This window comes from Cervus canadensis, chromosome 3 (assembly GCF_019320065.1).
Source record: "Cervus canadensis isolate Bull #8, Minnesota chromosome 3, ASM1932006v1, whole genome shotgun sequence".
Classification (NCBI taxonomy): domain Eukaryota; kingdom Metazoa; phylum Chordata; class Mammalia; order Artiodactyla; family Cervidae; genus Cervus; species Cervus canadensis.
In genome coordinates this window covers 60,048,768-60,073,093 of record NC_057388.1, presented here as the reverse complement: position 1 = coordinate 60,073,093, position 24,326 = coordinate 60,048,768, and the positions used below count along the sequence as shown (strand labels likewise).

General features: G+C 36.5%; 1 protein-coding gene and 1 non-coding gene across 5 annotated transcripts in view; both read left to right on the top strand.

Annotated features, from left to right (window-relative positions):
• BBS9 (Bardet-Biedl syndrome 9) overlaps window positions 1-24,326 on the top strand; it is a 461,674-nt gene that overhangs the window by 99,000 nt on the left and 338,348 nt on the right. The gene's annotated exons all lie outside the window — the stretch shown is intronic.
• Window positions 9,044-9,130, top strand: LOC122439015. Its single transcript, XR_006268756.1, has one exon. It is a non-coding gene; the product is annotated as a small nucleolar RNA SNORD86 (small nucleolar RNA).

Sequence of the window (24,326 nt, the reverse complement as noted above, 5' to 3'; positions counted from 1 at the left end):
GAAATACATGAGTTTCTAAATCAAGTATTGATGAAAATGTAATGTGATTTTGGTGAACATTTGGAGAGACTAGATTATAATAGAATTCTCTCTTTTTGGGTTAAAAATGTCAAACAATGACTGCAAACAGTTCTTGATATTTTTAAAGAAATAAGGGTGCTAGAGCTCACCAATATTTTCACTTAGCTTAATTTTGGCTGTTGTACAGATAACTGTGGTAGCATGTATGAGGCTGTCTGTGAGATTACAAAAGGTTTATTTATGAACAAATTATCCATTTGAGAGATTAACAGTAATTTTCTCATATGTGTGTAAAGTACCTTCTTATAGAACACTATAAACCTTTCAACTGTTCAGATATAATATATCACTTAGGTGTATATGTTTATAAATGTGTGTATATATCTCTATATATTTGTATCTGTTTCTAATTTTATAAACAATAAAATTTCAGTTTGAACAGAAGCCATAGTCTTCGCTATATAATTGAAAAAACATGTGTTTCCATATAGGCACGCCTACAGAAAATAGTAACTCAAACAATTCATCTGTTTAGAAAATGCTTTCAGAACTTTACATGTTAAATTCATAATTCTATTACAGTTATTGAATTTTGTAATGAGAAGCATTTGTTCATTGACTTAAACTTTTAACAGAATTTAACAATTAGAAATTTTCCAGAATGATGCATACCGTGTGTATTGGAGAAATAGAGGAGATGGAGAAATGAGACATTGTCTGGAAAACTGAAATAATCTTATAGGTGAACTCTGAGTCTTGGCATTGATCGTTTAGCTGGCTATTTTGATGCTGAAATGTTAATTTACTTTTGTTTGCATTATTTTCTTTAAAATAATGCCATGGCAATTTTGGACTTGCCTGGTGGCTCAGATGGTTAAGAATCTGCCTGCAAGGCAGGAGACCTGGGTTCGAAAGATGCCCTGGAGGAGGGCATGGCAACCAACTCCAGTATTCTTGCCTGGAGAATCCCTATGGACAGGAGGAGCCTGGTGGGGTCACAAAGAGTCAGACATGACTGAGCAACTTTTACACATAGCTATTATGACTAATTTCAAGTAGTTAGTAAAGTGTTACCAAGTTGCAAATACATTTTTACAAATTACAAATAATCTGTTCAGAATCTTAATTTATTTTATCTAGGAGAGGGGAAGTTTTCATTCTTAACTTTTTGCTTTCTCGTTTTGGAGTCATTAGAGATTTGTTGGCTAGTGGTTTATTTTACATGATATTGAACTTCCTATAGCTGATTCATGTTGTTGTGCAGCAGAAACTAATACAACATTGTAAGGCAATTATCTCCCAACTAAAAAAAAAAAAAAAAAAAAAAAAAATCACCTGGAGATTTGAATACTGATTGCATGGCCTATTCCAGACCTGCTAAGTCAAATTGGGCAGAAAGAGGCAGGAAAATTGAAACTGACAAAGTTTATATCTGAGGTTTACTACTTATTATGTGAGTAACTTTAAACAAGTTACTTAACCTCTCTGTGCCTTCTTCTATGAAGGGTTGGTAATAGTATCTCATATAAGGTTGCTATAAACTTAACAACTTAACAAACATTACCTGTGATGACGATGATGTAATTATCCAGGGCGAATCTGTTGACCTGAGTTTGGCAACTGCTGATATAATGAACTACTTCTTCCTCTGTTAAAGTTTCAGACGTTATGATCCTAAACTTCTTGTGTTAGCATATGACATATTGGTGTGTGTGTGTGTGCTCAGTCATGTCCGACTCTTTGTGACCCCATAGGCCTCAAGAATACTGGAGTGGGTTGCTCTTTCTTTCTCCAGGGGATCTTTCTGATCCAGGGATCAAACCTGTGTCTCTTGTGTCTCCTGCATTAGCAGACAGATTTGTAAGTCTTATTTGTTCTGAAATTGTATACTTCAAGGAGGAGGAGCTAAGTAAACAGATTTTTCAATTAAATTTATTTAATCCAAAGAAAGGAACAACATTGTGTTTCATACATTAATTTATGTTTTTTTTAACCAAATCTTTTTTTTTTTTAATGAAAGCTACTGTATTGTATAACTGGCATCCCAAAATATGAAGCCAGTAGAAGACTATTAAAATATCTTAAATGGAGAGTGTGTTTGATTTAAGAGGGAAAAAACAAGACAACTGCAGATGTTGTTTCTTTTCCCTGTGTTAAAGAAATCTTCTAATAAGGGCTATTAACTTTGAAATGTCTATTGTCTTTCCAAAGGCTAAGAAAAACATTTTTTTGACTGGTACTGTGCCAGTTTCCTTTGCCTGTTTCCATTTAGTTCTTGAGACAACCTGCAAAATATCAGCAAATATTATTTCCTTTCTAATGGAAGTATTTCTTTCTAAGTAAGGAAATTGACAGAGTCAGAATTCTGTAGTTATGTATATTTGTATATACATATATATGTGTATATAGGTATATGTGTGTGTGTGTGTGTATACTTATATACGTGTGTGCTAAGCCACTTGCAGTCGTGTCCCATGGACTGCAGCCTGCCCTGCTCCTCTGTCCATGGGCTTCTGTAGGCAAGAATACTGCAGTGGTTTGCCCTGTCCTTCTCCAGGGGATCTTCCTGACCCAGGGATCGATCCTGCGTCTCTTACATCTCCTGTGTTGGCAGGTGGGTTCTTTACCACTAGCGCCACCTGGGAAGCCCATACTTATATATAGATATGTATATATGTACATATATAAAAAGATTTGAAAATTCCAAGGTTTAAATATCATAATGGTGATCTCAAGGGAATAGAGAAAAATCGTTTTTGGGAAACACTGATGTTTTTCTTTTCTTTTTTTTTAAACATGGAATGCTTCATGAATTTGCGTGTCATGTTTTTCAACATTCATTGTACCAGATGAATTTTTTTTTGAATGGACAATAATAGAAGTCATAGTTTCATTATGTAATCTCAATTTTTTCCTCCTTGACTTTGTCAGTGTTGATATATTTTGGTCTTGAATTTGACATGTAACAAGTTTATTTTAATATCTTGTTAGAGGAGTACCATCAAGTATGGTGTTTTATCTGTTGTCTCAGAACATGGATCCAAAGAAGAATATGTTTTACTTTTTTGGGAAAGAGAATTTTGCATTTGGCAGCATTGGATAGTTCAAGTGGCCCCACTTAAACTGTTCTGCATGAGAATATATTTTTTTCTATCCTCCTTTCGTATTTCTTTAAGACAGGATTCAGATTTGAGGTCTTTTGAAAATCCACTTGAGGTAGGTCATGAAAGGACTTGACTTTTTATTCAGCAGGAGGTGGCAGTCTTAGCACATTGACTTCTAATTAAAGCCAGAACCCAGTGTTTCACTAGGGGATTTATTATTACTTTTAAGCAATGAGTATTTTGAACTTGGAAGTGGAGTTTTCTCTTATAAACCTTGGCGTGCATTTGGGCCTGAGGATTTAAAAAAGCTGTTGATTGCCACTGTGCATTAAAAAGGTTGAAAGTCATCATTTTAACAGTTAGTTTTGTGGCATTCTCTTTCATTATAATGTGTATTTTATGGATTTTATAAAGGTACATTAAAATGCAGCAGCTTCTGTTGGAATGATATTAAATCAAGTTCTTGGCTTCAATGGCAACTGTTTTGTCCTTTACAAAATTGATTGGACTTTTAAAGTTATACACATAACTGAAGATGGAAATATTTGTGCATTGGCATATATATACAAAGTAACTCAGACTGTGTGTGCATATACAGGAAGTAAAATAGAAAAGTGGAGGTGGTTACCTGGGTACTTCAGATTCCTAACCAACTTTATTGGAAATACTTGGCTATTTTCTCATTTTATATAAACAGTTTCTTTTACTTTTCACTGTACTTTGTGTGACTAGAAACTGTATGAACAATTATTTGTTCTTGAACTTTGGATATATAGCTCTTTTTTGTGAGTAATAAAATGGCTTTAAGGAATATTTTTCTATATTACTCTTGCTATTTAATTGATTATACATTAAAAAATTAAATGAAGAAAATACAATTATACAGTGGGTTATTATGAAATTTGATGACTAATTGTAACTATTGACCATTGTATATTCTTTTATATACACATGTGTACTTTAACCACCTGGAGGAGAGCACGGCAACCCACTCCAGTATTCTTGCCTGGGGAATCTCGTGGACAGAGGAGCCCAGCAGGCTGCAAACCATAGGGTCAACACAGAGTCAGACACAACCGAAGTAATTTAGCACATACGCAAACACCTACTTTAAACAAAATGGGTAACACAGTTCATTCCTAACCACTTTGCCCTATAAATTGTGACTACATGTCAGTGAATAAAACGTCATATTCAATGAATGTAAATCTACTTCATCATTTTTAATGGCATAGAATTTGTGTTCTATGCATACATATAAGTTGACTGTTGAACAACATGAGTTTGAACTATGTGGGTCCACTTATACTTAGTTTTTTTTTCCAATGAATACATAGTGTAGTACCACATGATTCTTGATTGGTTAAATCTACTCATGTAGAACCATGGATATTGAAGATTGATTTTAAAGTTATACTCAGAGTTTAGACTATGTGGAGGGTCAGTGCCCCAACCCCTGTTATGTCCAAGGGTCAACTGTACATTGTAATTAATTTCTGTTATTATATACACTCATTAATGCTTTTAATACTTTTTTTTTATAAATTATTGAATGTATTGGTGATTCTTTATATGTTTGTTAAAAACATAAAACAAACACATCTTTATTTTTTAAAAAAGAATAAAAATGGAAAGCCTCTCTCTTAAAAATTTCTTTGCTGCCTATGGAATTTCATTCTTCTCTAGGTAAATAGCTTGATGAACAACCTTGCACTTGCATACATTATTCAATGCTTTTATAAACATCTTCTGTTTTATTTTATGTCAACGGATTACTATCAGTTCAGTTCAGTTCGGTTGCTTAGTCGTGTCCGACTCTTTGCGACCCCATGAACTGCAGTATGCCAGGCCTCCCTGTCCATCACCAACTCCTGGAGTTCACCCAAACCCATGTCCATTGTGTTGGTGATGCCATCCAACCATCTCATCCTCTGATGTCCCCTTCTCCTCCTGCCTGCAATCTTTCCCAACATCAGGGTCTTTTCAAATGAGTCAGCTCTCCGCATCAGGTGGCCAAAGTATTGGAGTTTCAGCTCAACATCAGTCCTTCCAATGAACACCCAGGACTGATTTCTTTAGGATGGATCTCCTTGCAGTCCAAGGGACTCTGAAGAGTCTTATCCAACACCACAGTTCAAAAGCATCAATTCTGCTCTCAGCTTTCTTTATCGCCCAGCTCTCACATCCATACATGACTACTGGAAAAGCCATAGCCTTGACTAGAAGACCTTTGTTGGCAAAGTAATGTCTCTTGCTTTTTAATATGCTGTCTAGGTTAGTCATAACTTTCCTTCCAAGGAGCAAGCGTCTTTTAATTTATGGCTACAATCACCATCCGCAGTGATTTTGGAGCCCAGAAAAATAAAGTCAGCCACTGTTTCCACTGTTTCCCCATCTATTTGCTACTATATATTCATCTATAACTTGCTTCTTACATTTACATGGATATCTTTTCATGTCCAAACATATAGACTTACCTTGTTCTTGTATAGGCTTCCTAGAATTCTGTCTATGGATATTTCATGATTTATTTAGCTGTGGAGATTGCTTCCAAAATATACTATCAACTATCATGGACAATCTCTTTTGCACTGGCTCACTCTGCTTTGATATACAGACTCAGAGTAAAGCTCACAGGTGGCTATTCCATTGGACTGACTATGGCAAGTATTTTATTATTTATATTTTATTACACTTAGGAGTACAGTTGTATTTGTTGATCTTATAATGGAGGATAGAGGCAGTTGGCTAAAAATTCTAGAAAATTTGCAGAGTTTGCTCATTTTATAGTTGGTAGAAACAGAGCTTCTCTAGAAGTTGTATTAATTACTTTATGAGGACACGAATACATGTTCCCTCTGTTGTGTCCTCACTTTTCCCCGCCCCTCCCTGTTGTTTTTAAGGGTAGAGAAATATTTCATGTACAGAGGGCATTCTTTTCTTTCATGAAATCAGTATAGCCTAGTTAGGAATAGGTGCTTTTTGTCTGCTTCTAGAAAGAAGACCATAAGTCAGCAATTTTAACATTTAGGTCATTATTTTACCAGAAGTTTTCTAACACATTTGCTTTCTTGCCAAGGTTCAATTTATATATTTGGTAATGTGATTTTTTAAAATCACATTGCTTGAAGTTTTATCTTTAAACCCCATGGCAGAGCCAATCATTGGTGGGGCCTGAGCTTCAGGAATGGTGAGAAGTTTGATGGATAACTGCCCCTTCCGTTAAAAGAATTTTTTTTGTTTTAAGTAACATGTTCATTTTGGAAACTAGGGATGAGGTTTTATGAGATGAGAAAGAAAATAATCTCTAGTTGACACTAAGAACTAGCTAATCATTATGACTACTGGTGTATTTTTGTTGTCTTTTTATTTTGCATTTTAGTGCTGTAAAGTCAGATTCATATTGTATTTACTCTTTTAAGGTCTTTTTTCTCACTTAATGATATCACAAACATTTACCAAATCAACAAACATTCTACTGCAATATAATTCTACATGATTATAGAGAATTCTCTGCTTTACCACTGTTAGTGGAATTATTGCTAATGTTTTGCTTTGAAGACTACTATGGACATTGTAAAACTTGTATGGAACCACAGAAGACTCCAAGTAGTCAAAGCAATCTTGAGAAAAAATGAACAAAGCTGGAGGAATTATATTTCCTGATTTTAAATTATATTAGAAACATATAGCAATCAAAACAATATGGTATTCCATAGATCAATAGAACAGAACAGAGAGCTGAGACATTAATTCATGAATTGATTTATGACAAAAGAATCAAGTATATGAGGGGGGGGGAAGGATAATCTCTTCAGTAGTAGTACTGGAAAAACTGGATTGACACATACAAAAGAATGAAGCTGAACCCCTTACACTATACATACAAATCAACTCCAAATGGATGAAAGACTTAAACATAAGACCTGAAACCATAAAACACCTAGAAGAAAATGTGGAGAGTAAGCTTCTTGACATTGATCATAGCAATGATTTTTTTTTTTTTTTTTGATTTGACACCAAAAGCAAAGGCAACAAAGGGAACATAAACACATGGCATATAGCAGTGTATAAATTTAAGGTTTACAGCATCAATATTCTCACTGACTTACTTATATTGTGAAATGATTACCGTAGCAAGGTTAGTTAACACCCCATCATATGATACAAAAAAAGAAGGAAAAATTTTTTTTTTCCTTGTGATAAGAATTCTTAGAATCTGCTCTCTGGACAAACTTTCAACTATTATGTCAATAAAACTGAAGAGTTTTATTTAACAAAAAGTTAAAAAGAAATAGAAATGCTAGAAATTTTATAGTCACAGAAAAGCTGTGCTGTGCTTGGTTGCTCAGTCGTGTCCGACTCTTTGTGACCCCATGGACTGTAGCCTGCCAGGCACCTCTGTCTGTGGGATTCTCCAGGCAAGAATACTGGAATGGATTGCCATGTCCTCCTCCAGAGGATTTTCCCAACCCAGGGATCAAACCCAGGTCTCCTGCATTGCAGGCAGACTCTTTACCATTTGAGCCACCAGGAAAGCCCAGGAATCCTTGAGTGGGTAGTCTGTCCCTTCTTCAGGGGCTCTTCCTGACCCAGGAATTGAACCAGGGTCTCCTGCATTGTAGGCGGATCAGCTGAGGTACCTGATGATCAAAATTGAGTAGCAGGGAGTCGCTAGCATACATTTTTCTAAGAAAGTGATGACCATTCAGATTTGTTATTTCTGTTATATTTTTGGATAAATTCTTTGGAAAGAAAAGTGAGTGGGGACAAAGGGGGACCTTTTCTTTGACTGTAGCATTATAATTATAACAAAAATGTATTCATGTGATTATTTCCAAATTTTAAAATAAATAACCCCTGCTGGAAAAAGCCTCAATTCCCCCCAAAGTGGGATTACATAAAACTAAACAGCTTCTGTACAGCAAGGGAAACCATTAACCAAATGAAAAGGCAAACTGTGAAATGGGAGGAAGTATTTGTGAATCTTATATCTGATAAAGAATTAATATCCCAAATATGTAAAGACTCATGCAACTTAATAGAAAAAAGCAAACAATCTAATTTAAAAATGATTGCCATTTTTAAATGATTGCCATCCCCTGGAGTTGCCATTTCCTACTTCAGGGGATGGAGGGAAATCCTGCCATTTGTGACACCATGGATGGATGTTGAGGGCATTATGCTAAGTGAAATAAGCCAAAGACAAAATGCTACATTCACTTATGTGGAATCTAAAAAAAAAAAGGTTAAACTCATGGAAACAGTAGAAATTTTGATAGTCACAGAGGTTCAAATACTGGTAATTATGACCATTGTATTTTTAAAATTATCTTATTTTACTTTATTGAGGGGTGTGTGTGTGTGTGTGTGTGTGTGAGTCACTAAGTCATGTCCGACTCTGCGATCCCATGGACTGTAGCCCGCCAGGCTCCTCTGTCCATGGAATTCTCCAGACAAGGATACTGGAATGGATTGCCATTCCCTTCTCCAGGGAATCTTTCCAACCCAGGGATCAAACCCGGATCTCCTGTATTGCAAACAGATTTTTTACCATCTGAGCTACCAGGGAAGCCCTTAGTAAGGTATAATTGACATATAAAATTGTAAGATATTTAAAGTGTACATCATGGTGATTTGATATAAGTACACATAGTTTAAGGATTCCCTTCATTTAAAACACGTCCATCAACTCACTTTTTTTTTTTTTTGGTGAGAATATCTAAATTCTACTCTCTTAACAAGTTTTGATTATACAGTATTGTGCTATACAGTGCTATCATGGGCATGTTTTACATTAGATCCTCAGGCCTTATTCATTTCATAGTTGAAAATTTGTACCCTTTTACCAACCTCTCCCTGTGTCCTCTACCCCCAGTCCCTGGCAGCTACTTTTCTACTAAAACCCTAAGACTATGGGTTTAATAGTAATGGTTGACCAGGGCTCCCTGAGTTCTACAGGCCTCTGTTATGGGGGTGATGGCCAGTCTTGGTACTGAGAGATTCCCTGGGCCCAGCAAAGGGACCACATTTCCCAAGCACTGAAGACAAGGACTAACACCCCAAATTATGGACTCATTTTTTTTTTCACTCTACCTTCATTGGCCCAGAAGCTGCCAAGAACAAAGGTGGTATCTCCTGATACCTGGCAAACAAATTCAGTATTGCCTCATGAATTGATTGTTTCTCTGAGGGAATTTGTATTTGGGAAGAAGCTTCTAGAATAAGTTGAGGGGCAGCTGCCCTTCTATGAGATTGGAGAGATTTCACAAAAGAATCTGGATGTCAAGCAGGAGGCAGTGGTTCACAGGAAGTGGTGGCTGAGATTGCTAGGAAGCTGGAGAAACAGGAGAAGAAACTCTTGAAGAAGGAAAAGAAACACCTGGCTGCAATTTCCCTGATATCTTCAGAAAACAGCAGTAGTTTTTCAAAGGGATGTGAGGAAACAAGTGGAAGACCCATGGAGAAGAAGAGGCAAAAGCCCCAGGAAGCTCCTCAGGAGAATGGAGGAGAAGACCTATCTTCTCCTTCTCCAAACCGTAGAAAAAGAAATCTTTTTCCCAAGGAGGAACTGGTGATCTTGAAGAGATCTTGAAGAAGTGATTTTTAAGAGAGAGCTGGCAGTGGAAGTCTTCTCATGATTAGAAAACCTTTGTTCAAAGATGAGCCAACTGGTTAGTGACTCTTAAGAGTCAGGGAACAGGAGTGTCCCCAAGAAACGGAGGCAATTCTCTTCCAAGGAGAAGCCACTCAGCAGTGGACCCGAAGAAACAGCTGCCAGCAAGAGCAGTGGCTCTAAGAAAAAGAAAGCTCCGAAAGCCAGCCCAGGAAAATCAGAACGGACATTTCCCCAGTGGGACATGAATTGCAGAGGTATTTCCCAATCCATCCCCTAGAGCCCAATAAAAATAAAAACACATAAAAAAAACCTAAGGCTAGACACTTGAGACCAAAAGCTTTTGACACACATTGTAAATTATTTTTTGTTGAGAGAGATGGCCCAAATGTACAGCTTTTCTCCGCTATGTGTAATATCTGTGCCAATGTCAGAAATTGTCATTTTTTTAGCAGTTCAAAATCTTCATTTAATGGGCAAAACTGATGTGTGATATTTTCTTAATTTAAAAATAGTAGCAAAAAAAAAAAATTCATTGGGCCATTGCTAGGTGCTCCCTCCTAAGACTATGCTAAGGATTTAACCTTAACTTTCTCATTTAATTCTCAAAGCAACCCTATAAATTAGGTCATTATTTTCATTTCAGGCACAAGAAAATTTAGGCTTGATAAGATTAAGCAGTTTGCCCAAGGTTGTGTCTTGTGAATGATGGATTTTTAACTTTATTAATTTACTTAATGGTACAAATACTTCAGTTTTTTTCTTATGTAAATGTTTTGATATTTTTTGTTATGGCTTCTGACCTTTGTATCTTTCTAATGAAGATCTTTCTTACATTGTGATTCTAAAACATTTTCACATGTTTTCTTAACTTTCTGGAATTTGTTTTTAGATATTATATGTAGTAGGGCTCTAATTTAATTTTTTCCCCAAATGTATATCCTGTTGTCCAAGTGCCATTTATGAATATTCTTTGAAATGCTGACTTTCTTATATGCACATTACCCGTTTAGTCATTTATTTACTCTTAGACTCTACTCCTTTCCCTTGATTTATGTCCATAAATAGTGTGTCTATAAAGAATGCCAATGATTTATTTGTCCATAAATAGTGTATCTATAAAAAATACAAATACTGTCTTAAAAATTAATGTATAATGTGCTTTGATATGTGGGAGGCGTAATCATTCTTTATTGGTCTTGTTTTTAAATATTTATAAGCTGGGTTTTTTTTTTTTCGCTTTCCTTTCAGGCTTGAAAAATAGTTTATTGAGTTCCATGAAAAAAATCATGCTGGAATTTTGTCTGGCATTGCATCACATCTATAGATTATTTTAATGCATAACTGACATGTTTGTATATTGATTCTTTCCATCCAGGAATATAATATGTCTTATTATTCATTTACTTGTCCTTTTATGTTTTTTAGTAAAAATTTTAGTTTTATTTATGTTGATTGTTTACTTGTTGGTTGTATCTCCTCTGCCTCTTTTATTCCCTCCCTCCATCCTTCTTTCACTTCCTTCTTTCCTTTCACTTATGAGCCAAGCACTGTAGCAACAATATGGTGATAAGTATAGAGGTCTGTGTGGGCTTCACTGCTGGCTCAGTGGTAAAGGGAGAAGGCGATGGCACCCCACTCCAGTGCTCTCGCCTGGAAAATCCCATGGGTGGAGGAGCCTGGTGGGCTGCAGTCCATGGGGTCACACAGAGTTGGACATGACTGAAGCGACTTAGCAGCAGCAGCAGCAGCAGCAGTGTTGTAAAGAATCCACCTACCAATGCAGGAGGTGCGGGTGTGATTGCTGGTCTGAGAAGATCCCCTGGAGAAGGAAATGGCAACCCACCCCAGTATTCATGCCTGGAAAACCCCATGGACAGAGGAGCCTAGTGGGCTACAGCCCATGGGGGTCACGAAGAGTTGAACACAACTTCGAGACTGAACAACAGCAACAATTGTGGTCTGTGACCTCATTAAGTTTGGAGAGGGAGACATATATTAAGTCGATAATCATAGAAGTAGGTATAAAAGCACAAGTGCTATGAAGGAAAAGATGCCATGATGATGAGGATATATTTTAGGTGTATATTGTTTAGTTCAGCCTTACATAATTTGACCTTCCTAAGGAAATTAAGATCTGTGAAAGTTGAGTTAGAGTCCGTGTGTTAGGAATTTAATTGCCTTGCTTGCTGTTGTGAATGGAATATTTGTAATAACATTATTATTATTATTATTATTTTTTGAGCTTCCCTGGTGGCTCAGACGGTAAAGCGTCTGCCTGTAACCCACTCCAGTACTCTTGCCCAGAAAATCCCATAGATGGAGGAGCGTGGTAGGCTACAGTCCATGGGGTCACAAAGAGTTGGACATGACTGAGTGACTTCACTTTCTTTTTTTTTTGGGAGGAGATGGGAGGAAGTCTGGGAATTCAATGTTATGTTGACAGTTATTTTTCCTGCTCCACAAAAGAATATTCTGCTCTGTTCTGGCAAACATTGATGTTAAAAAGTCATCTCTTAGTCTAGCTATTATTCTTTTGCTAGTTAATCAGTCTTTTCTCTATTGCTTTTAAAAAATTCCTTTTGTCTTTGGTGTTCTGCAGTTTCTCTGTCAGGCATCTAAGGGAGGATTTATTTTTACTTATCCTATTTGCAATTTATTTGGCTTAAACCTGAATCTTAGGATTGATGCTTTTCAACAATTCTGGAAAATCTTCAGCTGTTATTTCTTTGAATATTGCCTCTTTCATATTCTCTCCATTGTCTCCTAATGAAAATCCAATTAGATACATTAGACCATCTTATGTTACTGTTCATGTCTCTTTCTCTCTGTCTCTTTTTGTTTTTTTGATAATTTTATTATTTTTCACTGTGCTGGGTGTAGTAATTTTATTCTTTGTTGATAATTTCAGTAAATGAAGTCTTCGTAGTTCTGATTCTGCTTTCTAGTATTTTTGCTGTCTCTTGCTCATATTGCCTCCTATTCTTTGTACATTGGGATTTTTTTGCCTGTGAAGTCATATTCTTGGAACTCTATCCATGGGAATGATTGGTGTGTTCCTTCAAAGATTTGAGTTTTCTTTTGTCAGCGGCTTGGTGGTACTTCTCACCCAGGATCACGTTATACTGACTTCACAGATTGAGGCTTCTTGGGCAAGTCAGTAGAGTGAATTTGGTCAGAAAACCCACATTAAGATCAGCTTGAGGTTTGTGAATTCTTAGGAGAGAATGTTTTCCTTCATCTTGTTCCAAGTTTTGAGATAGGCATTTTGCTTTCTCTTGGGCATGTGTGTGTGTGGGGGGAGGGGTGTGGGTGGGTGGGGTGATGCTATTTCTAAGTTCTCCTTACTGTAAGAGTAAGGCTTTTTGTGGTCTTAGCTTTATTCTAGGGGGAGAAAGATAATACACAGGCTCAATTGGATTTCCTACATAGAGTGGGCCCCACTGTTTTTCTTCTTTACCATATGACATTTTGAGACTATGAAAACTGATGCTGCGGGTATATGGTTTAGGAGCATGCCCCAGGGGCTCTGTTTACCTTTATGGTTCTCACTTTCGCTTAGTGTTTGGCTCCTGAATTTTATTTACTGTTTTTAAGGGGAGGCAGCATATTGATATACGCAAAAATACTGCTTTTAACAAACATTTTACTCTGTAATTTTATTGGGAGAATGAGGGTTTTATGTCCAGTTCTCATCTACTTATTTTATAATTTGTTTAGTTTTATTTACCTCTTCAAGCAATCCTTTTAGAAATAAGACAAGAATAAATAAATTACAGTGAGGAATTCACCAAGAGGCTATATCAAATTTTGTCTGCCCAAGTGAAATCTTTGACATTTTATATTTGAATCTGACATTATTTATCAGCATGCACATGTGTGTTTGCTCGGTTGTGTCTAACTCTTTGTGACCTCATGGACTGTAGCCCGCCAGGCTCCTCTGTCCATGGAATTTTCCAGGCAAGAATACTGGAGCGGGTTGCCTTTTCTTACTCCAGGGGATCTTCCTGACTCAGGGATTGAACCTGAGTGTCTTGAGTCTCCTGCATTGGCAGGCAGATTCTTTACCACTGTGCCACCTGGGAAGCCCTATTTATAAGCACACTGAATGTATTTGTGATGTCGGCTATGTTAAATTTGAAATCAGAAAAGAATTTGGAGATTATGTCATTAGAGTATCTATTTTGTGCATAAGGTTGTCACTGCGTTCAGAAATTGTTACCTTTGTTCTATGCAATCTCTTGAAACCCACTTCAGTTCTTAATTTCCTCTTTGTATGACATTCTAGCTCAGTTAACCCTTAGAGCATAGAGAAGACACCAAGAAATTTGAAAGCCAGTTTAGAAAGATCTATTGAAATACATATGAAGTGTTGCCTAGTTACACATGTCTTTCACATTTGTGCCAGATGGAGATATATTTCAGTGTTTTAGGATATAAAGTAAAACTAGTCTTTGATAGAGAATAGTAAACGCCCATGTGATATCCTGTTAGTAGCAAAATTTTTGAAAAGTTGATTGCCATTTGATAGGATTAGATTCTTTGTCTATTTGTCAGCAGAGGGAGCCTTTGCCTCACTTTTTGATTCCAGAAACCCGATAGTGTAAGTTTGTAAAGAACCAACATATTATGGAAAATGATTGTTTCCTTGTCTAACCTAGGTCTCAATAGGTTTTAAACCAGTTTTTCCTTTCTTCGTATAAAGCAAAAGCTTTTTGTGTTTGTTTTCTGAGTTTTTTATTTTTATTTTTTTTATTACAAGTGGTATATAAGTGCTAATATGGGGAGTTCTTTAAAAGTGGTTCATGCTGGGATAAGCTAATGGCTCTCAAATGCTATTCACCATTAAAGTTTTAAATGGTCTTAGGGTAATGAAGAAAAATTAAATAATGTAGTAAATTTTTCATAAAGCTAAAATTTGTTCAACTAAAGGGCTATACTTAGTACTGACATTTTCTACTTTGTACTTATTTATTTTACATTGTCTATACAGATAATGTTGATGTTGATAGTCTTTATTTATTTATTTATTTATTTTAAATCTCCTTATCGGGCAGTTTACAACCTATGATATTCCCTAGTAGTTTCTGAAATTTTATACATCAGTGAAGGTCAAGAGCCTGGGATCACTGCTTTAGCAAGGACTTTAGCAAATAAAAATTGGAACTTCTGAACTGAACCATTTCCAGCAACCTGGTTACTTTTGGTTCTAACTTTTCCCTGAGATGTTTACTTCCCTTTTACACTTAAGGAGAGAGACTTAATGACTAAACTGCTGTATGCTGATATTCAAAATATAAGTGTAGGTACTAGGGATAGTTGGTTTATTTTTTTTTTAAGTGTGCTAAATTTGGAATTAAGATTGGCATGCATTCCGACCATGTTCCAGGTCCTAAACTGGGTAGTTTGCATATGTTCCCTTCTTTAGTCTTTACAGCAACTCAGTGGGGTATAGAGATTGTGATAAGGTTTATTTTGCCTGTGAAGAAACAGAGAAATTAAAGTAGCCAAAGTTACATATCTAGAATGTGTCAGAGCAGGGTTTAGAACATGACCATGTGGTCTTTTTGATTCAAAATCATTGCTCTTTCCACTATGTCTTGTCCACTACTTTGTATTGTATTTGTTACTTTCCCCATGTTTACTCAGTTTATTCTTTTATGATATACCATCCTGATCTAAGAACAAGAAATACTCGAGGAGTATCCTATTTAATGGGGCTTCCCAGGTGGCTCAGATGGTAAAGAATCTACCTGCAACTCAGGAGACCTGGGCTCGATCTCTGGGTCAGGCAGATGCCCTGGAGGAGGGCATGGCAACCCACTCCAGTGTTCTTGCCTGCCTGGAGAATCCCCATGGACAGGGGAGCCTGGCGGGCTGCAGTCCGTGGGGCTGCAGTGTTGGACATGGCTGAGTGGCTCAGCAGCAGCAGCAGTGCAGGTGGCTCAGTGGTGAAGAACCCGCTTGTAATGCAGGAGACGTGAGTTTGGTCCCTGGGTTGGGAAGATTCCTTGAAGAAGGAAATGGCAACCTGCTCTTGTATTTTTGCCTGGGAAATCCTATGGACAGAGGAGACCGGTGGGCTACAGTCCACGAGGTCACAAAGAGTCAGTACATGACTGAATGACTGAGCAAGCATGCATCTTATTTAGTACTCTTTTTGGGGGGTACTTTTCCTATGGTAATAATTGTTTCATATTACCCAGAGAAAGACTTTGTACTCAGTGCTCTAATAATTACTAAAGCTTTTAGGCTTAATCTGTGTATGGTTTTGAAGTTAGAGTTTTATAAAATACTGATGGATTTAAAGATCATTCTATTTCTTTTGTATCCTCTCTGGCCTGCCACAGTTTATTCTTTATGGTTAAGTGATTTCCCTTCTCATGCATATATTTTCCTTTTGCTGTCCTCCCCCACCCCACCTTTATCTCCTGTGTCTTTCTGTTAGGCTTTTATCTTTCTTAAAAGCAGTGTTATCCTTAATCTTTTCCCCCTCTGCTTAGTATTTCCTAGTATCTCTAACATTGCGCATATACTGAATACTTCGTCTTTTGGCATAATACTAAGCCCTGAAATAATTTAGAATTTTAATTTCTTAAGTGTCATGTGTTAAAACTAATTGTTTCAGGACCTTTTTCATACCACATTTACTTTGCTGCTGTTCATTCATTCAACAAATGTTTATTGACTTCTGCTATGTACTGGGGACTATTTGGGTTAGAAAGGTGTGGTGAATAAAGTATAATGCCAGATCTCATGGGGCTTTCATGTGAATATGATAATATTGTCAAATATCTTGGCCTACTTGATGATCATTAGCATCCTGTGTCTAGTACTACAGTTTGACATGATTTTCTACTTTCCTGAGGATTCAGTTGACTTGAACAGGTGTTTTTGGAGTACTGACTTATAAGGGACTATACTCAATACTGTGAGCTAGACAATGAAAACAAAATGGACTTGCCTTCAAGGCTTTTATTATTTATTTATGGAAGTTGAGAAGGGGAGAGAGATATGCCAAATTTAGCTGTATTGCCAGGAAAAAGTATTGTCAGTACTAATAGGCAGTGATGCAGAATGTACTAAGAAAGAAAAGAAGGAGAATGGATTATTTATGCCTGAAGGGGACTGGAGAAAGCTTCAAAGTGGTGATGTTGGATCCTGGGGATGGAGGACATCTAGAAGGATTTTATGAGGTTAAGATGGGGGAATGGTACTTGAGGTGCTTTGAACTTACAGTAACAAATACATAAGGGCCTTTGGACAAACTTATGTTACCTGAGAACCCCATGTTACCTTAAGTATTTGGTGGTTGGGATTGGATGAGAGGGAGTAGTTAGAGTTCATTTAGCAGATACATTGAAGAGTTCTTTGGATATCCTACTTATTAGTTTCTACTTATTTATGAAGATACTGGTGTACTTTTGAATTTTTGAGTTGGTTGATAACATGATTGCATCTGTTTATTAAGGTGATTACTTTGGTGTATTTGTTTTTATGACTTTTATTCAAGATATGATATTTTAACTGCTTCTTTTAAGAGAATCCAAGGGCATTTAATAGACCAAACAGTGGCTAAGTGGCACATAAAACCTTTAAAGTCCTTGTTGTCAGTATCCCCAATTCATTTTGATTTGCCTTTTAAATTGTATGAGTTTAGGTGAAGTTGAACCTCAGCTAAGAATCTCCTGGCATTATTTTTTTCACAACCTAATTTAATTGGCTATAATGAATTCAGGGATGTAGACTTTTAATATACACTGATGATTTTAGAATTGAGAGTTAACAATATACAAAAAGCCAATATTTAGCTTTTGGAGTTATGTCTTTATGGGACTGATAATATTTGCAAATAAAGAAGTATTTATACAAAATACTTAAATTTTTTTCTTTTTTAGAATATTTTTAGGGCAAGAGTTTTTCTGGATTTCTTATCATGGCTAGTTATTACCTTGAGAAATTTATCTCACTTTCAAACCAGTTATTTAAAAAAATAGATCCCCAACCCTCACTGTTTAAGAATTTTCCTTTTGGATGAGAGAGAAGAGAGGAATGCTAATAAATAATGGGCTTTGCTGTATGATATCATCTATCTTGTCTTTCTTATGTCATCCTGCAAAAAACATCAATAAAAGAGAGGCAGGGTGGGGTTCAGGGAAGAATTTGTGTGTTGGGGGAGGGAGCAGAGGTAGGGACAGCTCATTGACAGAGAGGGCTTTCAGACACACTCATAATGTACTGCTTTAGAGATTTCAATAGTGACCAAGTTAGAGAAGTTGCCGTTTTGAGGAAAGTAAGCTTAAAATAGACAGAAAATCATGTAGGATAGACAAAAACGCACACAGACCTAGGTTTTGAGCGATTTTCCATAGTTCTTGAAGTCTTAAAAAACCCTTTGCTTTGGCAGAAAGAGTGAATTTCTGATTTGGTGTGTGCTCCTTCCCACATTAAATTTTATCCTTTTTAGTCTGAAGGGTTTTTTCCCTCCCAATTTGAAATTATTTACATAATTTTGTCTGTAAGAAACTAGTAATCCAGTAACATTAATTACTTACCATTTATTGAATGCTTACCAGATACCAGCTAGTATGTTTTTTTTTTTGTATTTTGTCCTGACTATAGCATCATACAATCTTCTCCTATACGCTGCTTTGCAGATGAGGAAACCTGCTTTCAGGGCTGAAATAAGTTTGCGGCAAATCTGGGCTTCAGTTGTGGCTTTGCCATCAGTTCTGATGAGACTACCTGCCATCTTCATCAGCAGTGTCTCCCACCACTCAACACCCTCCCTCAGTGTTTACTGATCTTATTCCTCTTTAAACATGGCTCTCTTTTAATCCTGTAATCCAAGATTCTGAATGGTGTGCTTTCTGCTTTTGCTTTCCTGAATGTCTGGCAAACTCTTTCTCAGCCTGCAAAACCCAAGTGTTATTTCTGTTCTGAAGCTTTTCTTAATTTTTCCAGATACTGTTAATCATACTTCAGTACATAAGCTTTTAAATTATTTTAATATGCCTCTGTTCTCACATTGTTAGAACTACCATATTCTGAGAGTAGCAACCGTCTCTCCTAGCACATGCTAGGTACAGTGAATGTTTGTAGAATTTGTTGAATGAATGTGAATTCTGGAGAGTATTATCAAACCTTTCATGATCATTGCATCTGACAATGTAATTCACCCAACATTTTGTGGATGCAAGTGATAATATAATGTTTAGGACCTCCTTTTAAACTCTAACACTGCATTCGTATTGAATCTGTCACATGTAATGCTAATTTAATGTATGGTCATAATTTCTCTATAATATGTTATTAACCTTGTTGACAGTTTGGGGGGGGGAATTGTGATAAATAACTTGGTGGAACACACACTAGTGGTCTTTGTAAGCCTATTAAAGTTCCTATTAAAAAGAGACACATTAAAATGTCAAAAGGCAAGTTCGTAGGAAGAGTTAGGATGTAGTCCCAATTTTTATTTTTTTGAGTCCCCAAAGTAATTACTTTCATGAAGTTATTTATTGGGTAACACTTGAATAATAGTTGAGAATTTGTATAATTTTTCCCTGGTACATACTTAAAAATGTTAGCCATTTAGCTCAACACATGTATCCTATTTGTTGATTTCCCGTTTTCTTAGGGCTTTAAGAAATGATATTTAATGGCAAGTTTACAATCTTGCAGGCTGTAGAAATCCACTTACCGTTTGTTTTTAAGTCAGTATCTGTTGAAATCCGACTTTGAACATTTCTCCATCCTTGCTCATAGCAAACATGTTGTATCATTTTTGAGTTAAGTTTGCATAAAGATTAATAAATTAGCATTTCAGTTTTTCTGTAACAACAACAAAACCTTTTTCCGTGCATGCATCAGGCAAGGAGCGGAAGTCCCACAGACTTTTGGACTCTTCTGTTCGTGTGCATCAGTCTCTTGATGTTTCCTGTCTGCCCTTTAGACTACCTATGCAGCTGTTTTTCATGTGTTTTTCAGACTTGGAGAAGGACCAAGTATGTTTGACAGCTGCATGCTGAACTGCAATATATGCTTGGCCACAGGTCACGTTTGCATTTCTTCACTTGTGTTTTTCCTCAGTGTGTAAAAGAAATATGAGCATAGAGAGATTCAGAAAGCATGTAGCATGCTGAGTAATGGTAGTCTCCTTTCATGTATGCCCCTCCGCTTACTCTGCTACATAGATTCCACAGGAAGAAAAAGACAGCAGAAAAATGGAGGGAATGGTATTCAGAACTACCCTCCAAGGGCCCCTTGTTGCTATAGTAATGAATGATGGAAAATGCTCTGGGTCATGCATGGTGGAAGGAACCGAGATGGGTGTATGCACACACACGCACACACACAGGGCTACAGGCCGTTTTGGTGAATGGTCTGTAATTTAGTAAAATTATAACTGTTAAACTAGCAGTCAATTCAACATTTAATTGATTACCAGTTTATGCATCATGTTAAGGCTTTGACTGTATGATATTTTATCACCAGGAAATGGGATACATTTTTTAATAAATATTCATTTCATGGAGTTGCCATAATAGGACTTTCTTGTTTTCACTCACCGATCCCCACAGTCACAGAATTTTTTCTTTGTCTTTGGAAATGAAAAATACTGATTTCCAAAATTCTTTCAAAATGATTTTGCTAGGTGTTTTGTCAGTTTGTCCCTAGATCTTGCAATTAGCATTTCAAATCACAATGCATGTTTTTCTCTCATCATGGTTAAGATTAATGAGATAAACATCAGATTTTAAATTCTGATGAAATATTCAAACCTTCCTAATTATTTCAACTTTAAAAGATATTTCCCCTGTATTGTTTAGCCATGCTTTTTGAGGAAGCATCACTTAGATATTGTCATCTTTTCAATCTGTTGCTTTTATATTTCATGCCCTATTGGTAAAACTTGATCCATTTCATTATATCAAATCTAGCTGCCTCTGTATCTTTTCCTAATATGTTCTTTTTTCTCTTGCAGAAATTTCTTCTGCTTTTCCCTTTGATTCCTTTTCATTCCACCTGTCCTTCTCAGTCTAGGCATTCTCAGTTGAGAGGTAGGATACATCCCACCTCTACCATGAAACCTTTCACAGGAAACTCACCATAATGAAGTTCTCTGGTTTTCTATAGTACTTAGTCGATTTCACATCATTTAGATTGTATTTGTTAGCATACATTATTTTAAGAAATGGATCTAGTGTGCTCTAATGGAGTCAGATTCTGGTTTGAGTATTGTCTTTTGTTTTTTTTTTTTTAGTATTGTCATTTTTTAATTCTTTGGCATTGATGGATTATTTAAGCTCTGTGGTTTTCAGTCTTCTCATGTGTAAAATGAGACTATTGTTAGTAAAGCATGTAGCTATATGCTGGGTAAGTGTTTAGCACAAAGGTGGGAATATAACAGGTGCTCAGTAAATGGCAGTAGTAACTTGCTGTTCTGTGTTCCTTACAGCTCCTAATATAATACTGAGCATGTGGTAAAGACTGAGTATGGTTCATGGCTAGGTCATTTAAATAGCTCCTGAAATCCCATCGCTTTTATGGAGGCTTCCTGTTGGCTGTTGTATTAGGACTACAAAACTTTCATGGCTTCTCTAGACTGTTCTTTCTTTTCCCATTGTCTGTAAGGGGAGCCTTTGGTATGTTTTCTGAAGTGACTTCCAAAACAGTGATTTGAAGGAATTATTTATTTATTTTTGAGTAATGTTTTGGATTGATCCCTACATTTTTCTAAACGTCAGTGGCCAGGATTGTAATAAATAAAGCATTTTTCATGTACTTAAAATGCAGTATGTGAAACACATAGAACAGAGTCTCAACCAATCTGAGCTGCAGATGCATAAATTATTCTGCCTAGCTTACTTCAGCTCAACAGATGTTTATTAATGTATCTCCTATGTGCCAGGCATTTTCTAATTGTTGGATATATAAAGATGAGTAAGGTTTGCCTTCCTACCTTTGAGTTTAACCTAGAGTTAATGAGAGACACAAAAATAGATCATTTCAGTCAGTCACTAGTTGTGAGAGGTAGGTAAGGGTGGGGCTCTCTGGGATCACAGTTGGAGGGTAATTAAAGGGAAAGAGAAGGTTTCTGGGAAGACACGAGCTTCAGCCTGTGATGTCTCTCAGAGGACAAATGGGTTGATCCTCTTGGCTCAGGGACAGAGACCCAACTCAGCTTCAATATTCATGAGAATTTATTACCTGTAAAGCTCATAAATAGGTTTGGCTCCAAGTGAGACTTGATGCATTAGCTCAAACAGTTAAGAGCTGATCTCTTAACTGCACCCTTGTAAAAGTCGAATGGCTTCTGTGATTCTAGACCTTATCCGCCTCACATGTGACTCCCCCGGGGGAAGAGTAGGGTTTTCTTTAGTTTCATCTCAGTTTAGGGATTTAGTTTCTTTCATTGGCTGTAAATTATAACCATCCTTTAACCAATCACTGTGACTAGTGGGATACTAATTAGTTTACAGAAGTCAGGGCCTACCTATCCTCAAGTTTAGAATGAAGTCAGTCTCATTCAAGCTTTGTGGCTAAAGATGGGAGGAGAGGAGAATGGATGACCAGGATGCATCCAGTATACATTCAGTATCCCAGCAGAAGAAAATTGTGAGAGTTTTGTTTATTTTTTTTTGGAAAGGTAATAATATAAGCAAAAGCAAGGAAGTGTCTACCATCATGATATGCGTGGGAGACAGCAAGTATCTAAATATTAATACAGCATGTAGTGTGAGACTTAGAAAATAATTATAAAGATAATAATGTGATACAGTATTTAACCCCTGCTGGACCTTCTGATTTTCATACATTGCTTAGTTTAATTCTCACCATGCCTAACTAGGTAGGTACATCATCTTGTAGATAAGTACTGGGTACTAGGTAGGTGCACCATCTTGTAGATAAGTACTGGGTACTAGGTAGGTGCATCATCTTGTAGATAAGGAATTTGAGCTGAAAGTAACAGCTAATAATTGGTTGAGCTGGACTAAACTCAGATTATCTGACTCTAGAGGCCATCCATGTATACATGACAGTATAGTACTTTCCTCTATATTGCTAGAGTTTCAGCAAAAAAGACTTCATATATCATGCTAAGGAGCCAAGTTTTCTCTGAGGCTGAAGTTTTCTTCAAGCTCTAGGTCTGTTGTAACATGTGAAAACAGTGGTTCTCAAACTTGATCATGCATCAAATAACCTCTTGTCATTGCTTAGTCTCTAAGTTGTTTGTGTCCAACACTTTTTGGACCCCATGTGTAGCCTGCCAGGCTCTTCTGTCAATGGGATTGTCCAGGCAAGAATACTGGAATGGGTTGCCATTTCCTTCTCCTGGGGATCTTCCTGACCCAGGGATCGAACCCATGTCTCCAGCATTGACAGGTGGATTCTTTACTACTAAGTTACTAGGGAATACTGAAACAACCTCTAGGGGCTTGTTAAAACCTAGGCTTCTTGGGCCCTAACATCAGAGTTTCTCATTCCGTAGATTTAGAGTGGGACTCTAGGATTTGCATTTATAAGAATTTCCTTAGACAATACTGATGCTGGTGGTCTGGGGGCCACAATTTGAGGAGCACTTCTTTGAGGTCTTTGGGAGGCTGTGGTTCAGTGACATTCAACATATTGAAATGAACTGAAATTTTACTGGTACTTTTACTTGAAAGTATACATGTCTTGCTCTCACATTTCTTAATAATACAGAGACTATATTTTGGTTACAGTAGTATCCTCCCCCATAGGTCAATGAAACAATGTGTTTCATTGATTGGATTTCTTCTGTCTCTGATTCTTGATTTACTAAAATTAAATGTATTGCTTTCCTCCTAGGTCCTGCTCAATTTGCCAGTGCTCACTACTCTCCTTGATGGTTAAAAAAGTACATTTGTATACAAAAGAAGTATATTTCAACACTTTGTTTACATTTTTATTGTGAAAAATTTAAATATCAGAATAACATGAGTCTCCATATTAACACCATTTAGAGTCAACAGTTGTAAATGTTTAACATATACTTGTATACACTTTTTTTATGAATGATTTGAAAGCAAATTACAGATCTTGTGCCCCTTCATTCATAACTGTTGCAACATATATTTAATAAGAACATTCTCTTATGTAATCATACCATGATCACACTTAAGAAAATTAACAATAATTCCTACTGTTCTCTAACATGCATTCATATTCCAATTTTCCCAGTTATTCCAATGTCTTCTATATCTGGTTGTGTTTTGGTACCAGGGTCTAATCAAGTGAAATTAAATTTTAAGAGTCAGCAAAGCTGAATGGGTCTTTATGCTCAGATAAGTTCTATGTTATTTAAGATACAAATTTGGTTATTTTAATAAAGACCCAACTTAATTAAGGAAGATGTTTATTTCTGTCATATTTGATCACTTGGAGATAAAGTGGTCCAGGACTGGTAGGCAGCTCTTTTGCTTTCAATATGTGACTTCTATCTCTGGGGCCAGTATAGCTGTTCCAGCCCTATCATCATGCTGGGAAGAGAGTGTATACTCAGTCCTTTTAAGGGTATGTCGGGATAGTGCACATATCACCTTGCTCCTCTCTCATTGGCA